The 12,340-nt window shown below is 41.7% G+C and overlaps 1 protein-coding gene across 1 annotated transcript in view; it reads left to right on the top strand.

The window, feature by feature from the left end:
* Positions 1–6: 6 nt before the first annotated feature.
* The window catches only part of PXT1 (peroxisomal, testis specific 1), a 68,357-nt gene continuing 56,023 nt past the window's right edge, over positions 7–12,340 (top strand). Inside the window, exons 1-2 of the mRNA XM_011986587.1 lie at positions 7–407; positions 4,443–4,562. The gene's annotated coding sequence lies outside the window, so the exon portion shown is untranslated. The remainder of the gene's footprint in view (positions 408–4,442; positions 4,563–12,340) is intronic.

Here is a 12,340-nt window from a genome sequence, read left to right as displayed (position 1 = left end):
AGTCCCCTCCGCGCGTGGCACGCCGGGAAGGCCGTGTCGGGGGACCCCGCCCGGGGCCGCACCGTAAATGGGAGTCGCCTTTCCTCCAGTCCACTCTGCACCCGACCGCAGCGGGCGCACTTTTCTGAGTTGCGCATACCCTCTCAATTATTAAAGGTTGCAGACGGAAAAGTTAGTAGTTTTCGGAATTGTAGAATGCGCTCGCGCAGCGCCGGGACGGCTGATACTTACCCGAAAATGTGGAACCCTGATCTCCCCATGCTTGGAGCGGGATTGGGGGCAGCGTAGTAAGAATACTGGAGTTGCTTAAACGCATTTGCTCGAAAGTCACTACCCTGGACATACATTCTGGCCAAAAGAAAGGGGGAAACCTCCACGTTTTTTTTCAAATACTGAGTTTCATGAAGGTACCTGCTATGACGAAGTTATATTACAAATTTTAAATCCACCGGAAGCAAGTTACTGGGAAAACTGTGTTATGAGTAAAATATTTCAGCATTCAAAAAACATGTATGTGTGGTCCATGTCCTATAAACCGAATGCTGGAAAACCCAAAAGGAAGTTCTTATTGTCATGGTTTCTAGTGGCTTTTGTACTTTTAAAAATTACACTAGGCCGGGCGCGGTGGCTCACGCCTGTAATCCCTGCCCTTGGGAGGCCGAGGCGGGCGGATCACCTGAGGTCGGGGTTTCCAGACCAGCCTGGCCAACATGATGAAACCCCGTCTCTGCTAAAAATACAAAAATTAGCCAGGCATGGTGGCGGGCGCCTGTATGATTCTAGCTGCTCGGGAGGCTGAGGCAGGAGAATCACTTGAACCCAGGAGGCAACTGGGAAGTTGCAGTGAAGTTCCCTCTCAAATATATATATATATGTCTCTATATACTAATTAAATATACTAATTATGCAAGCTATTGTAAATTGTTGAAAGCTATATAAACTAATAATAGCACAATTTTTTAAATTCTGGGTCGATTTTCCTTTTCCTTACAAGAGTCTCTAAAAACTAATTTGGAACTAAGGATTAAAATTGGTGTTGAAGTGGAAAGAATGTAAGAAAATAGTTTGACTCATTTCAGTGGGTTTCACATGGTTAACGGATACTTGTATAGCAAACTTGTTTTATCAGGGTCAAAAACTTTAATTTTCAAAACTGAAGACATAAGTTGTTTCATTATAATTTGGTCTTAGAGGCATAAAGGGTCATTTTCCATTTCTGTTCTCCCTCGTTTATGACTGTAAAGTATGCAAGACTGTATTGTGTTTATCTCAACATGGGCTAGGCTGTGAGGCTGCACACTCGTCATCTGTAAGTCAGTCTCACGTCCCCATGGTGACTCAGCTTCCCTGCTGCTTACGTCTCTGGCTCTGCCATCCTAGCACTTCCGGGCTGGCAGAAGAGCTAGACTGGAGAATCCTGTAAGGGCCCTCCTTTGCCTCTGCCAGAAGTGAGTGGCCTTTTCACTTCTGCTGATGTGTTTCACTGTCCTGAACTAGTCACCCGACTCAACCTGACTGACTCTAAGAAGGCTGTGAGATATAAATTCCTGCATGCCTGGAGAAAAGGAATATGAAAAAAGATTTGGTAAATACATGGCTATAAACCAATTTGAGTGAGTTATAGTCTCCAAACTTTACAATAGTAGCAGCATAGAGGATTGTTCAAACTAATGCCTTTATTTCCGTTGTTATAAAGTACAGTGTTACGGCCTTTGAGTCAAAGAAAAAAAACCCTTCTGATATTCCTGCAAAACAGTTCTTGAAACAAATTCTTCCTTTCTGGAAAGATTCCTTCCTGCAGATTTGTATATTGTCTTTTTTTTTTTTTTTTTTCTTATTGTGGAGAACGGAGTTCTTATTCTATTGCCTACGCAGGTCTTGAACTCCTAGGCTCAAGCTATCCTCCAGATTCTGCCTCCCTAAGTTTGGGGATTACCAGCATGAGCCACTGCACTGGCTGCAGATTTGTGGTTTACAAAAATCTGGCCTGAAGTTTGGAGAATCAGGCTAACTACTGGGTCTTATTTTTTTTTTAAACACTTTCATTTTGGAAATTAAAGCATACAGAAAGATATGATAAACACTTGTTATCCATCATCCAAAATAAATAAGTGATAACATGACTTTTAATTTATAGTTAATGGTTCTACTTTTGGCTAAAATTTCATATAATGAACAGCGTATCAGACTGGGTACCTTTTTTGGGCAGACTTCAAGGAGACAGGATATGAGAAATGTATATTCACAGAAAGCATAGGTGTTTGCTGATTTTTATCATTTTATTTCTAATTTAATGTAGGTATCTCAAGACCCTGAGTCTCTGAGATGTATTTCTATCTGAAATTAAAACCTTTTTTTTTGAGACAGGGTCTCCCTTTGTTGCCCAGACTGGGTGCAGTGGCGTGATCACCACTCACTGCAGCCTCGACCTTCTGGACTCAGGTGATCCTCCCATCTCAAGCTCCAAGACAGCTGGGACTACAGTCATGAACCACCACACCCAGCTAATTTTTAAAATTTTTTTGTAGAGATAGGGTGGGAAGGGGGAGTCCTAGGCTCAAGCAGTCCTCCCAGTTTGGCCTCCCAAAGTGCTGGGGTTACAGGCATGAGCCCCTGGGCCCCCTACTGAAACCCTTTCTAGTGTCAAATTGGTAGACTTGGAGTTTTCAATTGACATAATGGCAATATAGTTCATCTGATTTGCTGAATTATTTAAGTCTCCTTAAACAGCATCTATTACCAGTAAAATTACAAAGCACTCATCCCAACATTTTATATCATTTAGGCTTCTTAATAACCATAGAAGATAGATTTTATTACTCTTATTTACAAATGAGGAAATCAAGACATAATAAGCATGAAGTGTTTAAGGTCATTAAACTACTAACGAGGTGCTTGTGGGCTGAGAACTCAGGTCGTCTAATTTCAAAGTTCTTGTTCGTCATACACTAAATAGTGACAATTCCAAACAACTAATTTAAGGTTGACTCTTAAGAATAAAAATATTTTTAAAATAATAGCTATTGTAAATTGTCGTACAAAAAGCTAATTCTCATTTCTACTGACTAATCTTATGTAGTAAATGTAAAAACTAACCAAAAATCCCCAGATTTTGAACTATCTCTCTCAAAGTAATTACATTTGCCAAATGTTGGTTTTGTTTTCTGAGACAGAGTCTTGCCCTGTCCCTCAGGCTGGAGTACAGTGGTGGGATCATGGCTCACTGCAACCTCAGCCTCCTGGGCTCAAGTGATCCTCCCACCTCAACCTCCTGCGTAGCTAGGACTACAGGTGCAGGCCAACAAGCCAAGCTAATTTATTAATTTGTAGAGAGGAAGTCTCACTATATTGCCCAGGCTGGTCTCAAAGTCCTGTGGGGAGTCAGGATAGAGGAGTCAGGAAATGTGGAAATGTGTTACCCTGGGTTTCGGCGAAGGCTGGGCGTAAACTGATAATGTTTATCTCTTGTTATTCCTGTTACTGGTTTACGAACGGACTCTGGCCTTCCTATCCCATGTACCGGCTCTGACAGCTCACATGACCTCTTGTTTATGAACATACAAGTCTCATTCTTAAACCTAATACTGAGAATGCCTAGAAGTTTTCTTTTCTTTTTCAGCCTTATGTGAGTGTTGTTGTTGATGATGTTTTGAGACGGAGTTTCCCTCTGTTGCCCAGGCTGGAGTGCAATCTCTGCTCACTGCAACCTCCACCTCCCAGGTTCAAGTGATTCTCCTACCTCAGCCTCCCAAGTAACGGGGATTACAGGCACACGCCACCGTGCCCAGCTAATTTTTATATTTTTAGTAGAGATGGGGTTTCACCAGGTTAGGTCAGGCTCTTCTCCAATTCCTGACCTCAGATGATCCACTGGCCTCTGCCTCCCAAAGTGCTGGGATTACAGGCGTGAGCCACCACTCCCAGCCACCTTATATGGGTTTTAAATAAACAGTATTTGAAAAAGAAAATAGGCAGGACACGGTGACTCATGCCTGTAATCCCAGCACTTTGGGAGGCCAAGGTGGGAGGATCACCTGAGGTCGGGAGTTTCAGACCAGCCTGGCTAACATGGTGAAACCCTGTCTCTACTGAAAATACAAAAAATTAGCTGGATGCGGTGGTGCGCCTGTAATCCCAGCTACTCGAGAGGCTGAGGCAGAAGAATCGCTTCAACCCAGGAGGCGGAGGTTGCAGTGAACCTAAGGCAGGAGAATTGCTTGAACCCAGGAGGCGGAGGTTGCAGTGAGCCAGGATCACACCACTGCTCCAACCTGGGCGACAGCGAGACTCTGTCTCAAAAAAAAAAAAAAAAAAAAAAGGATTCCAATAACCCACTGAGCCACTACAGAAAGCTATGAGATATTTATTTAGTAGATAGGTAAACTTTATTTCGCAAGCCCAAGGGGATAATTTACTTTCCATCCCCCTCTCTTTCAAAATAGAGAACCTCCAACAAATGGTATATAAAGGAAAACAAAGCAAACAAAAGAGGGAAACTTTGCAGTTTATTAACTCAAGCATGAAAGTACAGAAAATAAGCAGGGCTCAACATACTTGGAAAAGTAAGTCTGAATTTATTGCATTAAAACATGGTGTTGCACTAATCCGGCCGGGCGCAGTGGCTCACGCCTGTAATCCCAGCACTTTGGGAGGTCGAGGCGGGTGGATCACGAGGTCAGGAGATCCAGACCTTCCCGACTAACACGGTGAAACCGCATCTCTACTAAAAATACAAAAAATTAGCCAGGCGTGGTGGTGGACGCCTGTAGTCCCAGCTACTCAGGAGGCTGAGGCGGGAGAATGGCGTGAACCCAGGAGGTTAAGCTTGCAGTGAGCCGAGATCACACCACTGCACTCCAGCCTGGGAGACAGAGTGAGACTCTGTCTCAAAAAAAAATAATAATAATAATAATAAAAAGAAAGCATTAATAAAACAGAACCTACTTTTACTTCAGTCATTTGGTCCCTAGGAATTCAAAATAATGCGGAAGGAGATGAAACATAGTAGTTTATAAACAATTTTGAGACCAGCATGAAATGACTAAGGACTATGATGTAATTTCCTTTTCAGAAAACATACAATTCAGGACAAACAGTTATCGATGGAATAAATAAACAAACATACAATTATCAGACACAGCCATAAGACTTATTTAGAAAAGAATAAATAACATATCTTTATCCTAGAGTTAGTTCTAGAGTTATTCTACTACATTCTGGATGTGGTTGAGGGCAGCATTTCCTATAGCTGAATGAAATTAGTTAAAAGATATAGGTTATGCTTTCAGTAGTGAAAAGTGAAAATGATTTATTCTAGAAACCTTGATTTTATTATAGTACTGTCAAATTATTAAAATATTGACAAATTATGTACAGTTTAGTAAGAGCTGGCAGCTCGCTATGAGATTCTTTTATTTTGCTCAAATCATGTCCTCCTCCTTTCCCCAAACTAGAATAATTGAAAACATGGAAAATCTGTTTATCAAAACATGTGTCCTCCTGGCCCCTATGTCCACTGTAAGAAACTTCATCATAAGGAACAAACACATAAACAATAAGATAAATAATGAGAACTAGGTAAATTCAGAAAGATTTCTTTGGCTTATTAACTAAGAGTCCAAACAGAGTTTTCTCTTTGCTTATTCAGAGTTGTGATGCCTACTTGGAAACAAGTCAGTGTTTGTGAATATATATATATAAAGTACATGAAAAGGGAAGAATTAAACACATGAAGTGATGGCCAGGAGCAGCGGCTCACGCCTGTAATCCCAGCACTTTGGGAGGCTGAGGCGGGAGGATCACTTGAGGTCAGGAATTTGAGACAAGCCTGGCCAATATGGTGAAACCCTGTCTCTACTAAAAATACAAAGATTAACAGGCATGGTAGCACATGCCTTTAAGTCCCAGCTACTCGGGAGGCTGAGGCAGGAGAATTGCTTGAACCTGGGAGGTGGAGGTTGCAGTGAGCTGAGATCATGCCATTGCACTCCAGCCTGGGCGTTGCAGCGATACTCCATCTCAAAAAAAAAAAAACAAAAACAAAAAAAGAAAAAAAATGTTATATCATTTTTATAAGGCAGTATGATGTAGTGAAAAAAAAATTGGAAAACAAGCCAGAGGACCTGTGTTTGAGGCTATTTCACACTTACTGACTAAACAAGTCACCCAGAAGGTTAGGTTTCCTAATCTGTAGGTAACTGACCTACTTTTGCCATGAGGTTGTTATGAAAAAGAAAAAATCAAAATGTATGCAAAAGTATTTTATAACCTCTAAAAATTAGCTGGGCATGGTGGCAGGTTCCTGTAATCCCAGCTACTCGGGAGGCTGAGGCAGAAGAATCGCTTGAATCCAGGAGGCAGAGGTTGCAATGAGCCGAGATCACGCACCTGCACTCCAGCCTGGATGACAGAGCAAGACTCTCAAAAAAAAAGAAAAAAGAAAGCATTGGCCAGGCGTGGTGGCTCACGCCTGTAATCCTAGCACTTTGGAAGACCAAGGTGGGCAGATCACGGGGTCAGGAGATTGAGACCATCCTGGCTAACATGGTGAAACCCCGTCTCTACTAAAAATACAAAACATGTAGCCAGGCATGGTGGCAGGCACCTGTAGTCCCACCTACTCGGGAGGCTGAGGCAGGAGAATGGCATGAACCCTGGAGGTGGAGCTTGCAGTGAGCTGAGATTGCGCCAGAAATTTAGATCACGCTAGAGAAATGTAAGGTACTAATAGTATTAATATGATATATACACCCCATCCAAACTAATATTATCTTTTTCCTGAGGTAAAATTGTCCTCGTTAATGTCGACCTTAAATTGTTTGCATATCAAAATATACCAGTTAGTTTTCTTAACATTTGTTCTGCAGTTTTTTGTTTGTTTGTTTTTTGAGCTGGAGGCTTGCTATATTGCCCAGGCTGGTCTTGAACTCCTAGAATCAAGAGATCCACCCGCCTCAGCCTCCTGGTTAGCTGGGATTACAGGCACGTGGCACCATGTCTGGCTTGTTATACAGCTTTAATGAAAATAAAAACATGTTACAGTGATGAAATATTTTCAATTTTTTTCTTTTATCCATAATCATGAATAACAATAGAATTACTATTTTAAAGAGAATTAAACATCACTTTTTTTTTTTTTTGAGACCGAGTTTCGCTCTTGTTGCCCAGGTTGTAGTGCAGTGGCATGATCTCAGCTTACTGCAACGTGGCACCATGTCTGGCTTGTTATACAGCTTTAATGAAAATAAAAACATGTTACAGTGATGAAATATTTTCAATTTTTTTCTTTTATCCATAATCATGAATAACAATAGAATTACTATTTTAAAGAGAATTAAACATCACTTTTTTTTTTTTTTGAGACCGAGTTTCGCTCTTGTTGCCCAGGTTGTAGTGCAGTGGCATGATCTCAGCTTACTGCAATCTCCACCTCCCTGGTTCAAGCTACTCTCCTGCCTCAGCCTCCTGAGTAGCTGGGATTATAGGCGCCTGTCACCACATCCAGCTAATTTTTTGTATTTTTAGTAGAAACTGGGTTTCATAATGTTGGCCAGGCTGGTCTTGAACTCCTGACCTCAAGTGATCCACCCACCTCGGCTTCCCAAAGTGCTGGCATTATAGGTGTGAGCCACCAGGCCCGGCCTAAATATCACTTCTTAAGGGGATATTTGGTTTTCTACCGGATGTGTCCTCTTTAGTGCCTTTTAAAAATCATACACTAAATAATTGTCCTTACAGATTCTTATTCTTAAAAGATTGTCAAACACACACACACAGTCAATGTCCTAGGCTGAATCTGGAAGGAATTATTAGGAATTGCTAGCTCATTGCTTCCTCAGCTACTCTTTGATTTTTAATATACTATATGATAGCAACATATGAATAAGGCTGACAGCTTTTGGAAAGTTCCTCTTCTTGCTTTGAATCTCTGTGCTTAAGCTAGTAAGTGGGTTGGTCTCTCTTGGTTTTTATTTACTGTAAATGGAAGTAGGTCCATATGATACTGAAAATTAGTGGATACTCTACCTTGAAATGGGAACCATATACTTCGAAATTGACTTTAAGAAGGATCCAGGTGAGAGTAAGCTGAATAGGAACTAAGAAGATCTGACAGCCTGGTCACCTTTAGATCAGTCATTGCCTCTCTGGTCTCATCCACTTTTATCTAAAAATGGGGAAGTTTAGATCAAATGATACCTACCATTTGTTGAGTGCATCCCATGTGGTGGACAGGCACTAGCTCTAATTGGCAAGCCTCATTAGTTCCATATTACAGATGTAGAAATCAGGGTTTAGGCTGGGCGCGGTGGCTAACACCTGTAATCCCAGCACTTTGGGAGGCCGAAAATGGATCACTTGAGGTCGGGAGTTCGAGACCAGCCTTACCAACATGGAGAAACCCCGTTTCTACTAAAAATACAAACTTAGCTGGGCATAGTGGTGCATGTCTGTAATCCCAGCTACTCAGGAGGCTGAGGCAGGAGAATCGCTTGAACTGGGAGGCAGACGTTTCAGTGAGCCGAGATCACACCACTGCACTCCAGCCTGGGTGACACAGCGAGATCCCATCTTAAAAAAGAGGGAAAAAAAAAATATATATATATATACACACACACACACACACATATACACACACACATATATATACACACACACATATATATATATGAAGAAAAAAGAAAAGGAGAGAAACAAACATAGGAAGAAAAATGTAGAGCTGGGGAGAAGGGAAAGAAAAAAGAGTTGCAGGCCTGATGCGGTGGCTCACTTCTGTAATCCCAGCATTTCGGCAGGCCAAGGCGGGCGGATCACCTGAGGTCAGGAGTTCGAGACCAGCCTGACCAACATGGAGAAACCCTGTTTCTACTAAAAATACAAAAAGTAGCTGGGTGTGGTGTCACATGCCTGTAATCCCAGGTACTCGGGAGGCTGAGGCAGGAGAATCGCTTGAACCCGGGAGGCGGAGGTTGCAGTGAGCCGAGGTCGCGCCATCGCACCCCAGCCTGGGCAACAAGAGCGAAGCTCCATCTCAAAAACAAAACAAAACAAAACCAAAAAAAAAAAAACCCCAGCACTTTGGGAGGCCGAGGCGGGCAGATCACGAGGTCGGGAGATTAAGGCCATCCTGGCTAACACTGTGAAACCCCGTCTCTACTAAAAAATACAAAACAAAATTAGCCGGGCGTGATGGCAGGCGCCTGTAGTCCCAGCTACTCAGGAGGCTGAGGCAGGAGAATGCCGTGAACCCGGGAGGCGGAGCTTGCAGTGAGCCGAGATCGCGCCACTGCACTCCAGCCTGGGTGAGAGAGCGAGACTCCGTCTCAAAAAAATAAAAAAATAAAAAAGTAAAGTTGCAGAGAGTTAGAGAAGGAGAAGGAGGAATCAGAATGGACGAGAGAAACAGAGTGGTCCAGAATAGGAAAAAGCTGGTCTTAGAAGGGAGAGAAAGACTAGAACAAAGGGGAACCACAGTGGAAGCCAGGAGAGATAGGTTAAAGGAGTTCATTTTTTTCATTCAACAAATATTTATTATCCAACCACTGACTGCAGAGTACCCTGATAAATGCATGTCCTGGGAGAAAAAAAAAAAATGCATTACTCATGGTCTAACCCCAAATAGAATTTCATTTCTTAGTAACTTGGGTTTTCTTTTCTTTCTGATAATAGAAATAATATATGCTCATTTAGAAAATATGGAAAACAAGAGCTGAAATAAAGAATCTCTCATTCTAGCCTGGGGCTCAGTTTGAAGGGGCAGCACCACCGAGAGAAAACTCTTCTCATTAAGATAGCAGAGGTGCAAAAGAGCAAGCAGAAAGTAACCAGGCCTCTTTAGACCTAGGCTTGAAATAGTGCATTGTCTCTTCTGTCTCTGTCTCATGAAGCCACTGCAAAGGTGTGGACACAGGGAGGGGTAAAGAAATGGGGCCAGTAATCAGGTATGTATAGAGAGAATATACATATACATACATATACTATTAAAATTAGTAACTCAAGTACCATGTGTGGTCTTGCGGTAAATGATCTGATTTTCTGATACAATGAACAAATCTTAGTAAAATTCAGAAAATCATTAAACAACAATAACAAAAGTATAAGTTTCCCTTGATTTATACCATAGATGCATTCCTGGAAATCTGGTATATATAAAACCCACACAAGAAATATTTTTTATTTATATGTGAAACAGACAAGTTCTAGATTCAGATCATTATGACTGGATTTTTTGCCTATGAGAGTATCCAGAGGGACAGTCAAAATACAGAACGTAGGACAGTTTTTTTGTGGAGGGCAGGACCTTTACAGGCATTGGAGGAGGTCTAACATACCTGACTCTACCTATTAAATTTGGGTTTTTTAAAATTTTGTTTGTTTGTTTTGAGATGGAGTCTTGCTCTGTCGCCCAGGCTGGAGTGCAGTGGTGTAATCTCAGGTCACTGCAACCTCCACCTCCTAGGTTCAAGCGATTCTCCTGCCTCAGCCTCCCAAGTAGCTGGGATTATAGGCCTGTGCCACCACGCCTGGCTAATTTTTGTATTTTTAGTAGAGATGAGGGTTTCACCATTTTGACCAGGCTAGTCTTGAACTCCTAACCTCAAGTGATCCACCCACTTCAGCCTCCCAAAGTGCTGGGATTACAGGCGTGAGCCACCGCACCTGGTCTCTATATTTGAATATAACCTCACATTAATGTAACTGTACAATTGCACCCCAACATTTTGAACAATGCCCCCTAGAGACTAGTACACCCTAGTTGAAGTCTACTTATCAAATATCCCATATTGTGAAATTTTTGTTCACTATTGTAACCTTGCATCTAGTTTGATGCCTGACACATAGTAAGAGTTTAATAAATATTTCCTAAGGAACACAAGAGTGTTCCTTTTACTTACATGGCATTTTTCATATTCCTTACGATAACGACTCGCATTTGTTTTTCCAGTCCTGACCTCTCTTCTGAGCTCCAAATTCATATTGGCAAATGCCCACTTAACATCTTTACTTGAATGACTTTCACATACCTCAAAGACTAAGTATATCCAAAATTGAACTCGTCATTTCCTGCCATTGCATCCCTCCCCCAGATAAAACCTAGTACCAAACAAGGCAAAATGTTAATTCGTGCTGGTGCTCTCTGGTTTAGTAACTGCCACTATGACCCACTTACTTAAGGGATCATCAGAACCCTGGCATTATCCATGATTATTTTCTACTTATCATCCCATTTTCTAGTCAATCAATTCTAGTTCCTAAATCTAAAATTTATCTCCTTTCCATCTCCAGTGCTTCTACCCTAGTGGATGATTGAATTACTACAATGGTCTCTTGCCTACTTCCAAACTACCACCATCCAGTAGCCAAAGACATCTTTTAAAACAGAAATCCCATCAGGTCATCCCCCTGTTTAAATTCCTTAAAGAGTTTCTCACTTTTTTTAAGGACAAAATCTAAAACCCTGCATGATTTGGCCCCTGCCTATGTATCTTTTCTTATTTGTGCCACTTAGTACTCTCCAATCACGCTGAGCTTTTTGTGTTTTTTTTTTGGCTTACATTCTTTTTTAAAATTAATTTTTATTAAATGAATCCAGGCACATCATTTAAAAACCAATCATTGTTAAACAGTTTGTTTTTTAAAAAGTTTATGGCACAGTCTTGTTTTCCAGGATCCCTGCTTTCATCTCTGTTGACTTACTCCTTTCTTTTTGTAGAGCCCTTCCCTTCTCCACTAGCTTCCTGATGCAAGGGAGGTTAATTTTTTGAGATGTTGCAGGAAAAGGGGGTTTATTCTAGTCTTACTTGTTTGTTAGTGTGAGTAGGTGTACACTCTAGATTGGAAAACATTTTCTCTCAGGATTTTGAAGGCTCTACTGTCTTCTAACTTCCAATAGTGCCGTTGAGTTTGTTCTTAATTTATTTTTTTCAATCTGGAAGATTTTAGGATTTATCACTGATGAATTCCAAGATGTGTGTGTGTATATTGGTTTCGGTATTTTCCATTTGTTGTGCTGGGCCTTTTCATCCTGGAGACATATGTCCTTTTGTTCTGCGACGTTTTCTTGCATTTGTTCTTCCCTTCTCTTCCCTTCCCTTCCCTTCCCTTCCCTTCCCTCCCCTCCCCCCTCCGCTCCCCCCTCGGTATTTTCCATTTGTTGTGCTGGGCCTTTTCATCCTGGAGACATATGTCCTTTTGTTCTGCGACGTTTTCTTGCATCTGTTCTTCCCTTCTCTTCCCTTCCCCTCCCTTCCTCTCTCTCCCCCTCCCACCTTCCTTCCCTTCCTCCTTCCCTCTTTCCCTTCCTTCTCTTCCTTCCCTTCCCTTCCTTCCCTTCCTCCCCTTC

Source organism: Mandrillus leucophaeus, unplaced genomic scaffold (assembly GCF_000951045.1).
Source record: "Mandrillus leucophaeus isolate KB7577 unplaced genomic scaffold, Mleu.le_1.0 Scaffold3, whole genome shotgun sequence".
NCBI classification, from domain to species: Eukaryota; Metazoa; Chordata; class Mammalia; order Primates; family Cercopithecidae; genus Mandrillus; species Mandrillus leucophaeus.
Note: the sequence above shows the minus strand (reverse complement) of the source record. Positions and strands in the feature narration are given on the sequence as shown.